This window comes from Prorops nasuta, unplaced genomic scaffold (genome assembly GCF_024137725.1).
Source record: "Prorops nasuta isolate Cenicafe-Biocafe unplaced genomic scaffold, Cenicafe_Pnas_1.2 PNAS00004, whole genome shotgun sequence".
NCBI classification, from domain to species: Eukaryota; Metazoa; Arthropoda; class Insecta; order Hymenoptera; family Bethylidae; genus Prorops; species Prorops nasuta.
In genome coordinates this window covers 8518743-8540080 of record NW_027116801.1, presented here as the reverse complement: position 1 = coordinate 8540080, position 21338 = coordinate 8518743, and the positions used below count along the sequence as shown (strand labels likewise).

Here is a 21338-nt window from a genome sequence, read left to right as displayed (position 1 = left end):
CTGCCTTCGCGTACATCCTGATTTTGCTCATACTATATATATACTCTGCTAAGTTGTCGCTCTATCGATGACTCCGTGTGGACCGGGGTAATATTACAATACTTCATCATACACAAGTAGCCGATTAGATATCCGAGTGCTGATTGGTATAACGAATACGTTTTTTAATAAGGCTCCGAATGGAATGTGAAATTTATTTAGCGTGAATAACCGATGCTTAAGTAACTTTTCACTGAGAACCTGTTGGCAGCGATACTCCAAGCGATAAAAGCTGCCACCATTCATCAAATCTACTTGCGAAGCAATTAGTATCAATACTTCGGTAGCAAAAAGACCCGCTCGATTGCCTCTGGTTAAAAAATTGATTCTAATGTGTTCGCAGGTAGTTGTCTCCTCATAAATACAGATAGCCAGCGACGAGGAATTATTGAGTTTTATTATAAGAATAAGAGCCGAACGTTTCAAATAAGACCCCTTGGAGTTTCCAATCCCTAGCAGCCCCCTCCTTCCAGTCTGCAGCGATTAATTTCTCACGTGAGAATGAATCGAAAGAAGCAGAGAGATAGAAACTAAATATATATATAGTGTAGTACAATAAAGCGATAGGGGGAATGTTTTCGACTAAATGAAAGTGAAAACCAAAAGGTGCAAGTGCAAATCAGACCGGCCTGACTTTTGAGCCTTAAACTGCTCCCAATTTGCGTGACTGGCTCGCCGCGGGACGTCCGACACCTTCCGAAGGCTTTTTCGGTCATTTCCCCCTCTACCCTCATCCCATTTACTCCCGTTTACTCCCGCTTGCAACTTAGCGGGATTCCGGGAACGTCGACGTTGAGCACGTTCGAAACTTTCACATTTTTTCGTGAAAACTTTTTTCTAGCGCGAAAATGTCGAGCGACTCGCTTTCCCTTTCGAGGATGCCGGAAGGTTGCCCGGTCAGAAACTAAAAATGCCCTTTCCTGTATATTGGTGCCTTATTTAGTCGAATTTCACGAGGGAACCGGAGGAGTCGTAAAAATTTTACGGACCCGCACGTCGATCGGTAGTTGAGATTCTCCACTTCCGCAATCGATGCATTGTGGAATTTTAAAAACGAAGGATTGTTTATGGTTGCAAAAAAAGGGTAAAAAGTCTACCTCAAAATTTTACGATTTAACACAGTGTACTCAATCTGCAGAACACGAACTAACTTGTTACGTGGTTACCTCCTTACAACAATTAAAATTACGCAAAATTCATCCTTCCATCAGTATTATATATACGATTCTATTTTTAGACAAGGATAAATTATTAACTGTTCGCTTTATCCACTTATCTATGCAGTGATTTAATTGGCAATTTGCGTTTTTAAAAAACGCTCCATTGCGAGTATGGCGAATACATGACGTCTCCTTGCTCTTTCGTGTCGAATAATTAGTATCAGTTCATTATGACTAATTAATTGCCACTAATTAATTAATGGCACTATACGAGTGAGGTTGGTGGTGCTTATTAAGTGCGCGCGCGCACGCGTATTGTTATGTTAATAGAACTGTTTCCGCACGTAGTACACGGTGGAGAGTCTCTGGTGTACCGACGGAAAGTGAAATTTTTTTATTTCACGCTATGGGAATTACGAGAGGCTAGAGATTGCAATTAAAAAGGATGATATTGAGACGATAAATTAGTTAGGATCCCGTGTAGAGAGTCCCGAGTGTCCACGACAGACTCGAATGGAAGATTTTTCGATTCTAGGATTTTTCAATCCTCTTTAATCAGGTGAAAGTTGACGGGGGTATCGGGGGGGGTGGGTTGGGGGTTGGGTGGGGTGTGACGACAAATGGATGGAAAAGCATGAGTCGCTAATTGTAATTAGAGTACATTAGGCGCGAGGCACGAAAGTAACGGACGATTGCTCGTAATGATATTATGATACAAACGCAACACTGCTCACGTGCTTTAAAGTAGGTAATTAGGATTCATGATACACGCCAGGCTATTTTCCGGAGGGACAGTCTGCTGAGAATGGCCCGTCGGATAATTCATAATTTACGGATACGCGTAGGTGACCGGAGAAATGTATCTCAGTACCCGGGGAGCCCTTTTTAAGCTGTGATTGCAAAGTTTACCTGTTAGCGAAATAAGCAGCTTTCCCCCAACACTCTTACTCCCAACCGTTTCATGATTTATTTCAATAAGCCATTTTTTCGCTAACCTCGAAAAGCAAACCTAATTTTATCTTTCCTCGTATGCATTTATATTAGGCATTAATTTTCCTATTAAATAATAGCCTTTATATTTTCTACTTGGATTATTAACCAGTCTTTTTTGCTATACATATATATATATATATATATAGGGGTGTACCGCGTTTGTGCAATAGTGAAAATATGGGATGGGTAGCCGCGTGTCTAGCACACAATGAAACTAGACAAAATTACAAGGTAGCCTTTATTTTGTCGCGGGAGCACCTATCAGGATGAGAGACACGGTGGAGTGCAAAGTTTTGACGTCAGCCTATAAATCAAGCAACGCGCTCGCCCGCTCAGAACGGAGCACGACGGAACTCACCCCGGAGTTTCGTTCGCCGTATGTCTCTTCGCCAACCAGACATTTTCTCTCTCTTTATCCTCTTGCACACACTAACGCAAAAATTCCAACACCGCGTGTTAAACAGCTTCGAAATAATTGCCTTCTATCCAGAAACGAGAATCTTCGGGATTCTCCCGGTCCTCTATAGTATTATTTAAACATTTTAAACAATTTGAATTACTCTCTCTCTCTCTCTCTCTCTGCAATGGTAGGTAATTATATATTTTCTCTCTAAAAGCGAAACAACACGTTTTTAGTAGATCTTCTGTAAAAGTTTTTATAATTAGTAAGATGCCTGATAAAAAATAATGTATTATTTCCGTTCGTTCAATCTTCTCATCGAATCCTGTTTTAAAGCGTTTCATTCAACAATTAGTAAAGCTACATAGAAACGTTTCTGCTTTAATTATACGATGAGCTTATGGCGCACAGTGAAAGAGGGAAATGGAAAGTTATTGGATAATCATTGATAGAATGATTAATTTGTTGTGTAGTTTGATTTGACCTACAACAATTATCAGTGAAGAATCTTGTGCTCCGTTAATTAGCCGCGGTGAGAATGGCACTCGAAGCTTCGTTATAAAACGCAGGAAACGCGTTGCGCGATAAGGACTAGGGATGAAGAAAAAATGGCCGGTGCGGGGAAAGGGAGGGGGGGGGGAAGAGAGTATTGTAAAGAGGTCCGATGCAAATAGCTCATATACGAAGTCCGCGTAATAAAAGAAGCAAAAAGAAGCAACGCTATGTTATGTTCGGGGTTTAGATATCGTGGCCAGATAATCATGGAAATGTCCGTTGCGAGAGGGGAACACACGAGGTAGCGCGTCAGTGTTCGTGAATTACGTGTGTGCGTGCGTGTGCCATCTGAAATATGCCATGTTAAAAGTGGAAGCTTGTAAATATGCGATCCGCTAATGCTATACTTTTCATTACAATGCTTTTTATTAGCTCTCTTCCACCTCCACGCAGCACCAGTCTTCTCACCAAGGTAAATTTATTTCAGCTTGTGCGGCAGAAATTCTGCACGACGAATTTCAGATACAAAATTTGCATAATTTTGAGAGAGACAGAGCGTGAGGGAGAGAGAGGGAGAGAGGGGCGAGGGAAGTGGGGAGAAGAAAATAGATAAATAAATAAAAAGCAATATTTTCCTACATTAGATTGATTCGTGATGAGTGAAACTCCGAATAGAAGCTGACCGGCAAAGTGGGGTGAAAAGGGGGAGAAGTACAGGTGTCGGAAGGAAAAAGATGAAAGTAATTTACGATGACACGCCTGGCGAGAATAAATTTAGAGCAAACTGTGGCCAATCGGGTTGGCGGGCAAGAGGCAACAACTTCATTCAATTAGTAGCTTTTGTCTAGCGTCTAGACGCTCCCTTCGCGGAAGGGTTACCGTATTCGTCACGACCGTTTGACCATTAAGCGAGCATGGTGTAATGGTCAGAGATAAAGAAATAAAGAAACACAGAGAGGATCCGAGGAGAGGAGGAACCCGAAGAGAATGAGAAAACCAGACGTACTTTGGCAGCTGCTTTTCGGAGACCCTTGAAGCTTGAATTCGTGAATGTCGATCGTTTTGGAGAGAGAAGGAGAAGAGGGAAAGTGAGGAAGCGAGCGAGCGAGGATGAGAAAAGAGGAGGAGGTGGGGGAGGAGGAGGAAAGGGTAGGGAAGGTAGAACGGTATAGAGGAAAAGACGGAGGATGAGGTGGGGGAAAGGAGGGTGTACGGGAAAGGGGATGGAGAATGCTGGAGGGGCGAAAGCGTTGGTATTGGATGCTACTGGGACGAAGCAGGGGTAGTTTGACAAGTTGACAAGAGCACAAAGGCTGTGGCTGCCCCTTCCATCGTCCACCATGGGGAACTCTTAGGCTTTGCAGGGAGAGGGGTGGGAAGGGGATGGAAGGGAAGGGCAGAGGGGGTAGGATTGGATGGTGGAGAGCTGTCGGGAGGCGTCGCGACGCTCAGGGGGTGAGGAGGGATCACCGTGAACAAAGGGTGGCTCACCCTCGGAGTTTCCAACGAGATCACCCATACAAACTCACGTGTCTGTGCAGGCTCAACTTCGAGTCTGTGTGAGATCGCTTTGCTTGCGCGATGGACGCGGGCCTAATATCGAAAGTTCTCCAGCCTCGCCTCTGCTTGCTTAATTAAATCGGTAGACCCTCGCAGATAACCAACCCCCTCCACTCTTAATTCCTCAAACCTATACTGGAAATTCACTACTCGCCTATCAATGTTATACCATCCCTCCCGAAACCATTATGCCCTCTTCGCTCTGTCTGCATTTCTCTCCAACTATATTATTTTAATCTTACGAGAGCCAATGATGAAATTAATGTTCAACAAATTTTCCTCCAGTCCTGAATAAATGGATGGATACAAATGGTGGTCTTAAAAAGGTTTGGAATAATGGGGGAGATGCATTCTCATGAAGTTGCATGTGGGCACGCCTCCATGGTGATACTGGTCGCCCGTATGAAATCCCACTGTTATTCATAAAGGTTGGCACAGGAGAAATCGAAAAGAATATGGGTAGCAGCGTGAAAATCCTGACAATTTCGTACAATGGTCCCGAGCACAACGTGCCGATAACCGTTCGAACGGCAATAAATATTTCTGCTAACCACTGTCTATAAGTCTCCGCAAGTTCCATTCACAGTACTGCATTACGCGGCGTGTGGATACACTCACCCCTTCCATCTACCCTGCTAACGCCATTGATACACGAAACGACCCCTTGCCGTTTATGATCTGCCGCTGTGATTTATACCGAACCAGAGAGCTAGAATCATCATCCAAATCATCGAGATCTCAGCGCTCTCATAAGTTTCCAGTCCTAATGTCTCCGTTCTTGCGAAGCTCGCTACAGAATCCTGTTTTATTTTTAACCGTGGAGGAGGGAGAGGGTTGTATTAATCTCCGCGCACTATGTTTCGTGCGACGTCGAAATCTTGGGAATGATGAATATTCATGAGTTATTCAGGATGGACACTCGCAGGGAGCGTCAATGGAAATCAATTATATTAAAAGTCATTAAGTCATTGGGTTGTAAGTGGAAAATGAATTAAAGTGCCGTCCACTCATGGTTCTTATTGATTGCACTTTTTTAATTATTGTCCAAGCCTGTCGTTGTGATTTTCTTTTCAGAATATCATTTGCATTATACTGACGAGGCAATTTGATAATAGTTTATTAGCGTCGTAACGTTAATCTATCGATGAAATTTGTCAGCACCATAAAGAATCTGCATATCCTATGTTTTGTAGCAGAAAAATATACATAATAGTTAAAGAGGTTAAAAAGATAAGGAGTGAAAGGAATTTAAAAAAATATTTAGTGTGAGGAAGGTTTCCAATTGTTCCTGTGTAAATTAAAATGGAAGGGTAAAATGACATTATTCTCAGGTAGGAAAAACCTGGCACGACTTGTTATCCTGAAAGGAGGAATAGAATACAAGAGGTACGAGAGAGAGAGAGAGACAGAGAGAGATTGCATTGCACAGTGGCTGAGCAAACTGGCCCCCTTCGTTCCACATAATATTCCCCGTACGCATTCTGGAGTTCAAGCCCTGGCAGGAGTCTTTCTATCTGCTAACCGGAGGGTTCTGCAACCCCATCCTCCAGCCTTGCGACTCTACTAAATCAGAAACGCAGCGAAGCGTCCTCACCCGCGTCTCGCTGCCCCGGAATCAGCCCAGACTTTGCTGCACTTACCACCTAAAGGTGGATCGTGCTATGAAACTTCCCCTAAGGCTGGCACAATGTTCTGCCAGGACGACGAGCATCAGCGCTTTCTTGGAAACTCAGCGATAAGCCCTGGACTTGACTCTAATCTGCCCCAAAATTATCAGTCATTCGCCGATAACTCATGTTTCCTCAAGGAATTATCAGGATCCTTCAAATTTATCTATCGCTTATCGATAATTTATCTTTTCAAATAAAACAGAGAAACACGAAGATTCAACGTCGATACATTAGACCTTTTTCATCGAGTAATCGATCTTGCTGGGAGAAAATTTTGTCTCAGTAAACACATTCTAGCAGGCAGGCCTACTTACAATTGTCTCCTCGTTAACGTAATCGGTATAGGTCATCGTTGCAAATAGACTATATAGTACCAGCAGTCTAGCGAGATGAATCGTTCGCGTAGCATTAAACGTAACACGACTCTACTAGCACGATCCGGAATTCTTTCAGCGCAGCTGCAATTTGATATATAACATTCTCGTAGAATTTACCGAAAACCTGCAGGATGATTGAGAGTTTTTAGGACAATTGAGCGCTTTATCAGGATGTCGAAATTTCAAACCAACTTCCTAGGAGGAAACGGACATTTCAGGAGGGATCCAGACCTGGGGACAAATGACCCGCTAAGTGCGACACCCTCGCATTATCTTGAATTAAGATCTCAAGCGCGAGCGACTCGACGTAACGTTTTAGTGGACCTTCAACCGTCGCGTGACTGTAAAGCCAGAAGCGATACTCCGGAAGTCTAGTAACCTGCTGGTTGAAGGACACAGCAGGTCACCTCATTACCCAAAGATAACGCAAGCATCCGGCAAAACGAGCGATTACCCAAATTTCCACCAAGAAGAAACGAAAAGGCTAAAAAAATTCACCTGGAGATTTTTCTACGTGAAAATTTTTATTCCACCGAAAAAATATCTTTCAATGCTTAACGAGTCAATTTACAAATGAGTTTGGTCCTTTATTTATATAGGAAATTTTATCATGAGTGGCTCCGATCGGGCAAGAAGAGTCGCTTCGATATGGTATCACGACCCCTATGAATACTTAATGAATGCAAACCCTTTCGATCTGACGAGGGTCGCGTATAAACATTAATCCGTTCATGGATAATCGTGTTGGTACGTTGCTAAGGACTTCGGATATCTTTTCCTTTGGTTTCTGCTCCAAATTTCCTATTGTCTATTTTTGCAATGAATATAATCACGCTTGTTTGGTCCACTTATCATATACAAGAGAGAGAGAGAGAGAGAGAGAGAATCTTGCGAAAACTTGGTCAAGTCCATAGAGAAGAGGGAGTTTCGAGGTAATTGGCAGTGAGGCGTGGGGTAATAAAGGATTAGCAGGTCTAGGATGATAAATTTGAGAGGCAGCGTTGGCCAGGCCAACGCGATAAATCGAGCAAGAGCAATATCAATAAACGTACCTCTCTCGCGTTCCACATCCACGCGGAATGTGGCGTAGCACACGCGCCGGTCACGAAGTTACACATAAACACCAAGCACTCACCCACACAAGGGACTACGCGGTATAAAAGAGAGCGAGAAGTTTACGGCTCCGAAACAAGTTGAACGCTCGAGTAGACGATGCCTCGACTCTCCTATCGGCTAATTAACATTACAGACCGTGCTCGGTAATTATGCTTATGCCGGGCCCTTATCGTCGTGTCAGCGCGAAATGCGCCAAGCTGTGCAAACACCGCCAATTGCATGTACACAGGTGTCAATTGTAGCTCGTCAGTCAATCCTCTTCCGCCGACACCGCTTCTGTCCGATGCTAGACGATTTTGCAACCACTCCGATAGACTCGAAATATTACCTCCTATTCCTCGTCCGCCAGCCGATCTTTCACGATTTCTCTCCTATACCGTTTCACCATCCATTCTCACTAAACTCACAAAAAACAAACACAATGAAAAAAAAAGATGAAAAAATCCTCGATATCCGGCTCATCCAACAATCTCCCGCACCTCGTGATTCGCGGACACTCGCACACTTCACCATTTGAGAAGAATTTTCGCAGAATTTGACCAGCACGTTATATTTCTTCGCGCGCACGTTCACATTTTCTGGGGAACTTTTGGGAGCAGGAAAAAGCGGCGAGATAGGAATGAAGCTGGCACGTGTAATTGGTTCGGACGGTCCACGTGTTGCGTAGACACGCGATGTGGGTTTATCGGCGTCGCGTTTAGAAAAGGAAAAGTTGTCTTCTTATCGTTGCTAGCCAGGTGAAAAATCCGGCTTCTCGGGGGCTGTCAACGCACACGGGGCCGTGCGGAGGCAGCACGACTACGCGTGTCAGAGCTTCTGACTGGGCGAGTGCAGACAGAAACTACACATTGTGTGACGGCTAGCGCGGAAACGGAGATAGGCCGGGAGTGGAGCGAGAGGGAAAACGAGTGAGCGGGAAAGAATGCGTGCGTGCGCGTGTGCGAGGGAGATCCTGGGTGGGAGAGAGAGAGAGAGAGAGAGAGAGAGACCGTGAGCGAGAAGCACGTACAGCAGAGGGAGAGAGAGAGAGAGAGAGAGAGAGAGAGAAGGGAGAAGGTAGGAAAGGGAGGAGAAGGAAGAAGAGAGACAGCAGGAGGGTGGAGGGTAGAAGGAGAGAAAAAACCTATACACCAATTCTGCGCGAATGTGCGTGCTGGCGCGTGTGCGTGCGTGAATGTGTGCAGAGAAGCGTATCCTCCCGTCGAGCGTGCAGCGTCGAGCTGTCAGCGCACCCCACCCCATCCCCTGCTGCCCCCCTTCTACCATGACGAACCCCTCCTCAACCAATTCCCTTCTTTCTCTTTCTCTCTCTCTCCCATAGACTCCCTTCTCGTAGCATTCCACCCCCGGACACGCTACCCCCCCAAATCCAGAGAAAGAGAAACATCAAAAGGGAACTGCCCATTCCTATCGGGGGAACTTGAAAAGCACCGCGACTACCGATGGAAACCAGAGAGGAAAAATATTGCGACAAAATAATGCCCCGGAAAAGCTTAAATATTATTTCACTACTGATGTTACGACCTAATCGATGTGAAATTTTTGACCTGCATCTATCTCCTCGATGAAGCTTTCTTATTGTATTAGATTGTTTTTATAAAAATATTAAGTATAGACGCGTAAGGCGATTGGATGAATGATCTGAGAAAGTAGCAAAGGTCAGAGAAGATAATATAAATTAAGAGATGAGGATAATATTGACGGAGAGATCGACGAGCAGGGAAAATATAGTTTTATCCAGAATCCCTGTTGATTTTCGACTCATAACTCTTAGTGAGGGAAGTTGGAAGCAAATCCAACCCCGTAGCCTACGTCAGTTCTTCCTGCCCTTCTACTTTCGCTTGACTCGCTCATTTCCTTCCAACCGCTATCCCCACCCCCTGCGCGACCAACCCACCCCTCGGTGATGCGAGAAACGTCAGCCGGAGGGCTGGGCTACGTTCCACCAGAATGGACGGAATCAAACGAAATAGATCGATTGCTGAACAGCGATTCATGCAGGCGTTGTTGTTTCTTCCATGTACGTATAAGGAAAATTCAAGTTTTTTTTCTATTGAGTTAAAATAAAATAAATTACTATCAAAAAATTCATGCTGGAATTAAATATAAATTTTTAAATTGCTAATTGAAACGGATTCGCGTAGATGTATATATATATAGTCGAATTTAAGAATGGTTTTGAAGGTTCGTAGGAAGTTTGGAAAGAAAATGGTGGTTTTCTGAAAGCAAGAGGCAGCAGAAGGAGAGTGATGACTCTATCCAATCGAGTTGGGCGATTTCTCATGCGTATTCATCCTCGTCCGTGGGCTGACCCGCTAGGGAAGAAAGAACGAAAGGTCGAGGGAGAGAAGCGCCTATGATTTATAGCAGCCATTACGGTCCTGATAATTATATGCTGGCCCAAAGCCTCCCCCTCCCATGTAAGGAGCGGTAGATGATATCCTGCCTACTAGCCAACAACAGCAACAGCACCCAGACTGAGTTACTCGCGTTCCTCGTGATTGCCTCGATCGCTTTGATACGCTTTGGTATTTCGGAAGAAGGGACGAGTGGGTACTGCTGCTGCTTCCAGCCAACCAGCAAATTGCCAGAGGAAGACGAAATAAGATATATGAAATTACCTGGTAAAGCCAGCCACCTGGCTCATAGCACGACCTTCCTATTACACTAACTGCTACTTAATTTAATATCTCTCTTCAACCAATATTTACTCGCCTTTCGTAAACATAATTCACGCGAAACGTGTAATTTTCCGAGCTTTCTCATTTCTATATGTATCACGTAAGTTCACTTTCCTTTTCAATGCGCATTAACGCAAATCGTTCCGTTGGAGTCGCGCGCGCGCGCGCGCTGGAAAGGAGTCGACTCGATATATATACACGTACACTATATAGAGTGAAAGCCGTGAAAATCTCCACCCTCGGTAGAATGGCGCTCGTAAATATTGGAGAAAGGGCCTAGGCTTCTTAGCACTCCCGCAGGACCACTTATTACGCTGATTCTCCAACGGACCGCAATCATCTAAGTATTTTCTAACGACCGTGGCTGCTTAGAATCGACTAATGACACAGCGAGTGACGATTTTCCACAAACAAGTCAGCAGCGGGATGTCTCTGTACAACTTTAACCGTGAAAATTCCACTAACCGTTTCCCCCTTGGATTATTTACGAGGAGATCTCGCAGTCCCTCAAGAGCTCCATGCACCTATAATCGTTGATAGCAGTTTTTGCTTTCTTTCCTCTTCTCGCCGGAAGGACTGTAACGAGTCTCGGTCTTGTTATTCGCGAGGACCAAAGCGTTAAAGTGAAATATGAATGGGTGTGGATGAGAAGCAGTTTGTAGAATGTATAAAATTGAGACGTACTCGTTAACGCGGCGTAAAGTCACGGCAATTCTCTGTTGTAACAATAAATCGGCGGAGTATTGTAAGGCTTACAGGAATTTCCAGCAGTGTCGGAGCGTGGAATAGCGTGGATTAGCATAACCGACCGGGTCTAGCTGGATGTACATAGGCATGGATGTATGTGGTGGAGAGAACGTTGCTGGTTAAGCGCGAGAGCTTTGTCCTGTTGGATGAGGGAGCTAGGGAAGGAGAGTCCTGGAGGAACGAAATGCATGAGAGCCACCAGGTGGGTGCTCTCTTCCAACTCCTCATCTTAGAGACCACGAGCCACCCATCTGCCGTCGTCCTTCACACACCGGTTATGTAATTCTCCACGGATACACGCCTAATGAAGGGTTTTGGAATTGCGAGAATACATAATGGTGAAAAAAAATACTGAATAGCCAATTAATGCCTTCTCGATGCGAGGGAAGAAATTACGTCTCGGCTAATACCAGTCGAGAGTTTTAGCGCTGTGCGCTGATTATAATTCTTCCTCTTCAGCCAGACATATATATATAATGTAGTATATAGCACACAGTCATCGCGTTTCACGTCAGCAGGAAAAACTTTGCGAGTGGTCAAACTTTGCCATGTTCCTTTATCGCGAGCGACTTTGCTGAGCTTCTTAGACGTTCGTCTCTCTCTTTCTCTCTCTCTCTCTACATATATATATATATATATATGTGTATAGAGTTTATAATTATAGCACACACAAGCGAGCTTTCTCGTTGAAGGGAATTTTCGTTGAATCTGGAAGAGTAGCCGGGCGAAATTTCGGTCGATTGGCCGTTGTAGTCGAGCTCGGTGCAATTAGGTGGCCGTAAATCAGGAGGATAACGAGACGCGGCGCCCCGAAGGCGTCACACGCCGTTCCCGCGTACGACAGGAGGCGGCAGGCGGGGGCGGACAGGGTCGGCAGCGTCCCTGAGGAAGAAGTTGAAACTTCTTAGCTCGGAGGGTCTCTCGAAACTCCCACCTCCCCCACGGTAGAGCCCCGAACTTCCCGTACAGCCAAGTCCGTACTGATGTAGCCAGAAAGCCCACGCTCCATCCATCTTGCGCCACTCGACGAAAATAACTCGAATTTAAGAAGCTCACGTTCGAAAACAATACGGGCCGAGTTTCCCCATTGCGTAATGGTACCAGGGCCATGGTGTCTCTGTTCCCGCCAACATTAATCTAACCTCTTTCCTTCTCTCTCTCTCTCTCTCTTCATCATCCCACAGCTTCCCTTTCGCCAGTTAATCCCGATCAACTTCTTACCTCTCTCTCTCTCTCTCTCTCTCTCTCTCTCTCTTTCTCTCTATCTGCTTCTATTTTTCTGCCAAAAGCTTCCACCTCGATTAATTCACTCTCGATTCGTATCGATCCCTCCCTCCTATATATATACGATTCATTCCGTCTCGCACCATTATGTTAATCCATCCAATATTTTTCATCTCATCTCTCACGAGCTGCGAAACAACAAAAATCTACCAAAAGCCACTTACCGATCATCGCTTTGGCTTTGGCGCTGGCTCTATTAAGCCGACGCTTATTAATATAATTCTCGTTTCCTGAATGTTTAGTCTGGGATTCTCTTGCTGCAGCCGAGCGGTGAATCTTGCGCAAATGGATCCGTAAATTATCAGCTACGTCGACTACCTTCAACCTCGATGGTTTTGATTTTTCGTTCTGACGTCGCGACGCCCTTGCCCCCCCCCCCCTTCCCCTCCCTCCACCTCCTTTTGCTTCTTTAGCCCTTCCGTCGGCGCTCGTGATTTATCGCAATGGAAACTACGAGAAATAACAAGGGTCCCTCGGCACGCCATAAGCCTAGTTCGGTACGAAAATAAAAAAGTACTTTAGGAACGTATAACAGTTGCCTACTAAAAATTATACGATATTTGATGAGAAATCCAGTCCATTGTTAAATAAATTCTAAAACAATATATCTAATTTCATTTGAAAATGAGCAGTATAACGAGTCATTCGACGCTCCATTGAAGTTTTTCATTTCGGAGTCTCGTCGGGAGAGGCTGAAATACCTGGCACGTGGATGTTATGGCTTGATAGCGCAAGAAGAAGGCCGGCTCGTGTTTCCAGGGACGATAATCGGTCCTGTTAACAAGATCGAGGCGACCTGACGACATAAATCTGACTCGCCACCCCGCGAGCTGCGATTCCAACAAATCCTGATCAGTACAGGTAAGTATAAGGATAGTCGATGGAGGAGCGGAAGTTTCGAAGTAAAAAGGAAGGAGAATGAGAAAGAGAGAGGTGGCAGTGGAGGAAGAAGAAGGGCCGACCGAGACTTTCCTACTCTTTGTAGCTTCGCGCTCCGGGGAAATCGGGGAAAGTTTGCGCAAGAGCGTGCAGGCTATTGTGGTCCGAGGGGCGAAAAAAGAAAGTTAAAACCTCGTGAGAGTATTGTTGGTTGCGTCACTGGCTCTCCCCCCCCCCCCCCCCCCCCCACTCCTCCTCTGTCTTGCTCCTCTTCCCCTCTTTTGAAGACCTCGTGTATAATATCGAAATTTATGGCTTAGACCGCTCGAGGCCTTGCAGGTCGGTTCTTTTCTTCTCCCGTATCTTCCTCTTCCCTTCGTCTTCGCCCATCTCTCTTTCTCCCTCTCACACTATTCCACTCTCACTCCTCTCGATCTTCTCCTCCGCCAAACGCGTCATTGATCTGTCCAACGTTAGTATCAGCTTTAAGCCCGAGTGAGCCGGAGCAAGTACGTTGCTGAGAGAAGATTGGTCAGCAAATTAATCGCCCGATGATTGGATGCGATGCATCGGATCGAAATTTGAAATGATCGATGCTCCTCCGCCGCGTGTGCATGGGAATTTAATGCGCCGGCTTATTTGTTTGTTGTTACCGCTCAATTTTGTCAAAACACAAGCCGACGGGCACACGATGATTTTCACAACAAACTCTCGACCCCCACGCACCGGGTATCGTGAATTTGTCGGTAGAAATTTATCGTCCCGTTTGTCCATCGATTAATTATCGAGGAATTTTGAAGGAAAAAAGAAATTGATGATTTAGTCAGTGGCTGCAGGTTGTGATTTTTGTCGGTGGAGAAAATTCCGTGAAACGATCGGATGAATATTGGAACGGTTTCGAATGGTTTTCGATTATCCAGTGGAAATGGCGTGGGCCGACGGCAGTAGGGAGCCAGCTTATTAATAACCGAGTCATGAGAAGCGGCGCACATGCGGGGAGTTTGCGTGTCGGGTAATCAGTATAATGATCAGTGGTCGAATTGACGTATCGCCGAGATAATATATATGACGGCGCACGGCAGCAGATGCGTTGTACGGCGTGACGTGGTCTAACGCGTCATTGATAGCCCTCCGGCCCTCCCCGAGCGTTTCGCCCAAAATTCGTTTTAGCCCGAATCCCACCTCCCATCCAGCCCCCTAGGCCCTACTAGCATCGCTCGCTCTCCTTGTCTATTTCTAGCCTCCCCCCGCTCCTCTCACTTTCACTTTTATTCTCTCGTCCGCGCTCCATCCATCCCGCGGACCCTCTCGAGTCCACGCAGCGAGCATCAAATTTTCCTATCACGCCAGTTCCCTTCATTTCCTGTCCGGATCTCTCCCCCTTGACCCATCTGGTTTGTCGGTAACGGAAGGCAAACGATCACCGGGGGCCTCCCAGCCAACCAGCTTCCTCGTTACACTCCCGAGAACCCATGCCGCGCCCTAACCTCAAACTTGTCGGCGATCCGGGCAAAAAAGTCGCATGGCGAGTAAGCTCATTGTGTGGCCCGGCGATTCTCCGAGTGCTCCAGTGCCTAATCGTCTCTGGCAATTTTACTAAATAATAGCCGGTAATTGGACGCCGTTGAGCAGTCGCAGTGACGTTTATTTCTGGTCGGATTCCGAGGAGGAGATTGAAGCTCGGGCAGCTCGACGAACGTCTGGTAGGCGGCGGCACATTCGATAGCACGTGAATCTCGTCGAGGAGAGGCGAGCATAGAGGTTAGGGAAAAAGCAAATTGTGACGCGTTGTTGAACGCCAGGGCCTCGGCCCCCGTAAGAAGCGCGATGAATCGCAGTTAACGCTGGAATTTCGTGTTTTTACGTCGACCGCAAGGGGCCACTCAGGAATTCACCGCGGAACAATTACAATTAAGAGCAGTTAGCGAATTATCGAACGTCCCTGGCACGCGGCTCGTCGCCGCCATGTTCCACGCATCGCATACGTGGACCGATAACACTCGTTTCGTAGAACGCATATAATTTCTCATCGTTAATCTCGCCAAGTTCTAAACGACCTTACGCGGAATTATACATGTTTACAAATTGACTGCCCGCCTATTTATAAAGTGACCTGCCGCGTCGACTCTTGCCTTTGTCGATAGATAAATATCAGCCGGCGACTGTGTCCCATTTTTGCCCCGAGCCTAACCTCAACAACGACAACGGCGAATAGAGGATCGTCAAAAGCAGATTTATTTAAAAGATAGAATTCGAATTTATTCCGCTATTTTCTCGGGGTTTTCCATCGAGATTGGCGGGCCGTGACAAAAATGGCAGAATCGGATAAGCTATCGATGGACGAACGTTTCAGCGGTGAATCCCGATGAGCAAGCGAAAAGTAACGAATTTTGGCGGGAACATCGATCGGGTGTAACCCATCGGCTAATGTGACGGACGAAGCGTGTCCCGTTGTTTCAGCCGTTAATTCGGACGCCGCGTTATCTGCGGTAGCGTCACTTGTTTTATCATTACCACCACGCGACTGTATATAGTTTAGGCTCGCCATTAATTTCCCGAGGCTATAAACAGTACCGGCTATTTGTATAAGCCCACATTTTACAATAACGAGCCATGTACGACCAAAGGCCCGACTTTTCGCGCTACGGTAAATTTACGCGACGTTCGCGAGCGAGGCGTCTCTGTCACTTTCCACGAGAGTCCATGCTCAACTCCCGTACAACGGTCGACATTGACGTGTGAGGCAAACGTTCGATGGTCCACTGTCGGCTAATATTGGTTGTTTCTATAGGTTCGACAGCGAGGTGCAGATTTTTCGTTTGGAATCTGCAAAGAAGAGAATTGGCTCACCTCCGTCGCTTCTTTTTCCGTCGTCTCCGTCGGCGGGGTCGCCACCTGGTTTTCCCCCTGTGCGAGGGGGTGGCGAGGTGAGTTTGGGATTTCAGGGCCGTTGCTGCTACGCCGGCCTGGGCGAGTATCTGCGTCGCTTTGCTTGCTTGCACCGGGGGCCTTGTCTGCGACCCGGTGGCGGGCTCCGTCGTGGCTGAGCCTCGCACCCCGAGCCCCCGCTGGGCAGCCCTGCGAGCCTTACCGACTCGGCCTTTCTCCTCGAGACTCGCAGACTCGTATACGTATAAAAATCTTCCGTCACCTCACCGCCTCCAGTCACCGCGCCAGGATCAGCGCGACGAAACACCGTCGCCGGAACATGCGTCCCTTGCGGCAAACCGCACTGCTCTACGGGGAGGTCCAGCCATGTGAGTCCATTCACCATCACCCTGTCTCACTCCTCTACACAAATTTCACACAATCTCTCACTCGGCTTATTTACCCAATTCACTTCCCTAACTCCTCGTTCCAGCCACTGTCATGCCAAACTCGAGTTTTCTCTTCTCATCGATTTATCCTCCTTCTCCTCGATTCCTGCGTCTCCTCTCGTCTCGTCTCGTCTCGGCTCGTGTCGTGTCGTATCGTTTCGACTATTTCTGGACCCAACGTTTGCCAATGAATAATGATAAAAAATAAGCGAGCGATTGTCTTAGCGAGTCATGCGATACTCAGGTCATACGTCATAAAAGCTTCCTGCTTTTTATCTTTATTGCTGCTTCTCTTTGATATTCGATATATACGGCACTTCACTGTTCGACCAGCGCGATAGTTTTGATGTTGCCTACTGGAATGTTGAGTGGACAAGATTCGAAGCTCCTCGAGTGATTAATGCCTTCCAATCCTATATCCGTTTCTTGCCCTTTCCCTCCTCGGAGACGCCTCGACCAAAAAATTAGCCCACTTGCTCCTCGACCAGTCTTCGCGTTCCTCCTCGAATCTTATTACTGCATGGCCGAGAATTACTGCTAAATTTCCACCAATTTTTAGAGATTCTGCAATGGTGTTTCTTCAGCGACACAACGGAGAATATAGTCAGGAAGGTTCGTTGGATTCAACAGCTCTCTCGAATGGACCAAGGTCGCTGGGAGAATTTCGCGAAGAATTCGGATTATTCCAGGGTAGACGGGTGATTTTTGAGGAGCGTTCCTGCTCGTCCAGGGAACCGAGTCACTCTATATCGAGGAGCAAGAGGGGTCTTCGCCAGCGGTTCGGGTCTTGGAGATACCGCACGTGTTTCTGGACGATCGTCGAGGGTGGACGAGTGGAGGAGGAGGAAGATGAAGAAAGCGGCGTTCGCGGACGTTTTTCGTCACCGTGGACACTGGGTCGAGCTCATATCGAGCCTGGGAAGCTGAAGACTCGCGGCCAGCTTTGGGGTGGCAGCGGCGAGTCCCATGCAAGAGAACGCGAGCGCACACGAGGACACTTTAGCGGAAGATGCGACGACTCTGATCCGCGAATTGCGTTCGCCGAGTTTCGCAGCCTCCGCCACGGGATGAGAGCGCCGCGACGCCCTGCACATGCGTCCAGCAGCGGCTCTCCCCCAGCGCTCCCAGCTCCTCTGGCAAACTCCCCTCTCGACGCCCTCGAACGACGACGGTGGTGTGTAACCCCCTTTGCGAGAGCAAACCGTACACTTTCGCGTCGTTCCTTTCTACGTCAACAAAGCCTCGCAGCCAAACTACTCCATGGACAAGCGTCACCCTCTCCTTCCTCCTACACGTCCATCCTCGTCAATCTCCTTCCAACCCCCTTTCTCCAACGCTACACACACATACACATCCAAAGCTCTTTTCAACAACAACTACTATCGAACTTTCCAAAACAACCTCGATTCCCAAGCTTCCCTCCCCTCGAGGATTGCCTTCTTTTATTTCATTCCTTTCGCTCTTGTAGTTCTTGGAGACTCTCCACACACACATACACACACACACACCCCTACCTCTCGCCTTATATTTAATTCAATGGCCGATCGATAATCCGCTGATTGAAATACAAACTTAAGCACGTGGATTGATCGGGTCGATATAGTGGTTGCGTTAAGAGTTTGAAAGATTTTCCTCGGAGAGGGTTGATAGACCTGGCGAGTGTTCGCAGTCATCGAACGCTTCTCTCTCACCTTTTCAGAATTTCTCGCGTTCACCGCGCGTATCGAATCCTCTTGCCGAGGTTTTCGAACGTGCCAGGCTTGCGATGGAAATCGCGAAAAATCCTGAGTCCGTCCACGCGCGTGGATTCGCTGATGGATACGGCCGTCAATCTTTTAACGGCTGCCGTAAAGCTATCGCAAGCGCGGCGCGCTTGAGAAGCTCTCGCATGGCGAATAGTGCACGATATTTATCTACCTCTAGCGCAAGCTAGCAGGAAGCGATATAAATAGCGTCGACACCGTTCGTACACGGCTCCCGGCTCACGGCTGGCCAATATCCCAGCTATACGCTCACCTGTAACGAACCCCGAAATAAGCTCCAAGTTTCTCCGCAACTATTCTCTCTGCTTTATAAAATTACCACCCCCCTCCCCCTGATTTGTGCAAAAAAATACTATCCATTAATTTCCTGTATTTAAGCTATTATTATTATTCGACAATTTTATAAATAAATATTTTCCTAATATTGCTCTGTGTCTCACTAATATATAATAATGGTACTGTGTGTGTGTTTTTTTGTGTGTATAGCTTTCTGCAGTCCATACGGAAAATTTTGGCGGTTGAACTCACCACGTGACAGTCTGGCGCCGATAGAAGCAAGAAAGACTTGGAAAGGGTCTTACCTGCAACATTAAAATAGAATGGCAATTAATAATACGGACTTGGGCGATTTAACACTGAACAGCGCAATTTATTATATGCGCTGTAAACAATAGAGTCGCGCGAGAAGCGCGACGCAAAATGTGCGATTAAAGAGCGCAATGCTTTATAAATATTAATTACAGCGAAATCGCAGACGTTATTAACGCCCGTTAAGAGCCACACAGCGAATCCTTCGTTGTATCTGTGTTTTGGAGGTACCACGCGTGTCTCTTTCGCCCCCATACTTTAATTAAAAAACCAGCAGCCCCATTGTTTACACCGGGAATCGGACGAAACGGAACATCCCGAGCGTATTCTTTGCAATTTTGCACGTTTTACATTATTCCGTTTGATATTCGGTCGACGCGTGTTTCCGCCAGTGACATGTTTTTCATGCACAGAAACAACCTTACGACCGGAAAGAACATTCCCATTGGGAAAAATCGATAGTTGCGTATTGTAGGGAAGGAGGGGGATGGAAAAATGTGGACGGAGAAATTCGTGATTTTCGGATGAGATTGGTGGGTTCGGAGGTGAGTTTGCGGATCCTCGTAGGTGGGTAATTAAGAGGACTAAAGGGCTTGCTAAATTCAGTGGAGTCCGTAATTGGCTCGCGGTGAGCGCTAGAAATTAACGGGACGAAAGTTGCGTAGTGCCGGTGCCCGGCTAAAATCGGTAGGATTGGTAACGGAAGTGGGCAGGTGATGGAGGGGACAGAGAGAAAAGGCTTTGCGCGACGCGCTGGAGGGAAAAGGAGACGAAGAAGCAAAAGAGGAGAGAGGAGCACTGCGGAGAGGAGGAGGGGTGGAGGGAAGAATAACGTCGACCAGCGGGCAGCGGCCGTGAAACAAAGCAGAAGCCGCCGGCCGTGTAATTGGACTCCCCAGGAGTTGATACTCGCTTCGAGAAGAGAAGAGTGAAGCAGTCTTTCTTATTTACTAATCGGAGACCGCCGCAGAAACGTCACCGTAAACAAGCCACGCTGATGCCGTTAATGACTTCGTCTCTAGCGTCTCGCGAAAAAAGATTAACTCGCTCAGCCAAATAAAGCAAACGTCCGAGAAAAAAGGCTCCGAGTACGTGAATAAAAATAAATTCATCCAAACCATGCGATTCCTTCTCCCAAGATAATTGTTCGAATAACACTCGTTGAGAGAAACAACAGTGGAGGTTAGGAGAATGTACATACTATATATAATGGGGAATATCGTTGGAGTGGAAAGATGGAAGTTGGTGGGAATTTTGAGTTTGGGAAGATTGAGGAAAATAAGGTTAGGTCGTAGGTTGTATGGAGGAATCCTAGCTGTAGTGGGGAACTCTCTGCGGGAGTAGCCGTGGAAGTTTCGTTGGAGAGCGTGACGTGGGGGGTGAAAGGAAGGGTGGCATGAGCCACGGACAGAACGTAGAAGCGATGGAGAAGGCTGGAGGGTTGCCGAGGGGCTTGGTCGGGATACGGGGGGTGGAAGCTTGGGCCCACCGAGGGGAACCAGGGGATGAACCGGAGTCGGAGCGATGGCAGAGTATTGATTTAGTGGGTTTCACCGTCTCCTTCTATTTGTCTCTCTCGTTCTACATCTCCACGTCTCCGCAAGGCCGCGCATCAGCCGCTGTTTCAGATCCTTCCTCCTCCAAACTCGACCCGACCTCCTGCTTCCCACCTCCCGCTATATCCTCCCCGCTCTCTCTCTCTCTCTCTCTCTCTCTCTCTCTTTCAGCTACAGCAGAATTGCTTCGTGGATTCTCGACTCGACACTACGTATCCTTCGAATTCACTCGCTCGATCTATTCCACTCGATTTTAAAATGTACTAGGGACATTTCTTTTTATACCGTTGCATCGTTATATATCCCTCCGAAAATTCATTTCTCTGAAAGTATTATACCTTCCTTATTGCTGACATCACCGAGCTTTCCGTAACATTATACAAGCTGCATAAAAGTATATACAATCTTTGGGTATAAAAAGCAGAAAAATCCGTTTTTTCTCGCCATAAGCGAGAGACGAGATTTGCTCGAGTGTATACTAATGTTAGAAGCCGTTATCAGTCGAGTTAGGTTAAACGAACTGGAACTGCTGGCAACCGGTTCTGAAATTGAGTCAAGCTCATCGATACTGCGGGATTATATCATTTTCCTTGTGTGGTAAAAAAGCCAAGACGACAAGGCCAAAGAAAAATTTCTTCGGATAACAGCAGATATTGACTCGGCTATTGATAAATACTTGAAACAATTTGCTCAAGTGAGCCGCTAATCGAAGA

At 46.7% G+C, this 21338-nt stretch overlaps 1 protein-coding gene across 6 annotated transcripts in view; it reads right to left on the bottom strand.

Annotated features, from left to right (window-relative positions):
• Positions 1–21338, bottom strand: part of Ubx (Ultrabithorax) — a 212123-nt gene that overhangs the window by 19516 nt on the left and 171269 nt on the right. The window contains exon 2 of one of the 6 annotated variants that reach the window (XM_066726507.1): positions 19010–19062. The exons of 3 other annotated variants lie outside the window; for them this stretch is intronic. The gene's annotated coding sequence lies outside the window, so the exon portion shown is untranslated. Of the gene's footprint in view, positions 1–7746; positions 7796–16251; positions 17698–19009; positions 19063–21338 lie in introns of those variants that run through there. 2 more of the 6 variants (XM_066726505.1, XM_066726510.1) reach the window with 2 other exon arrangements.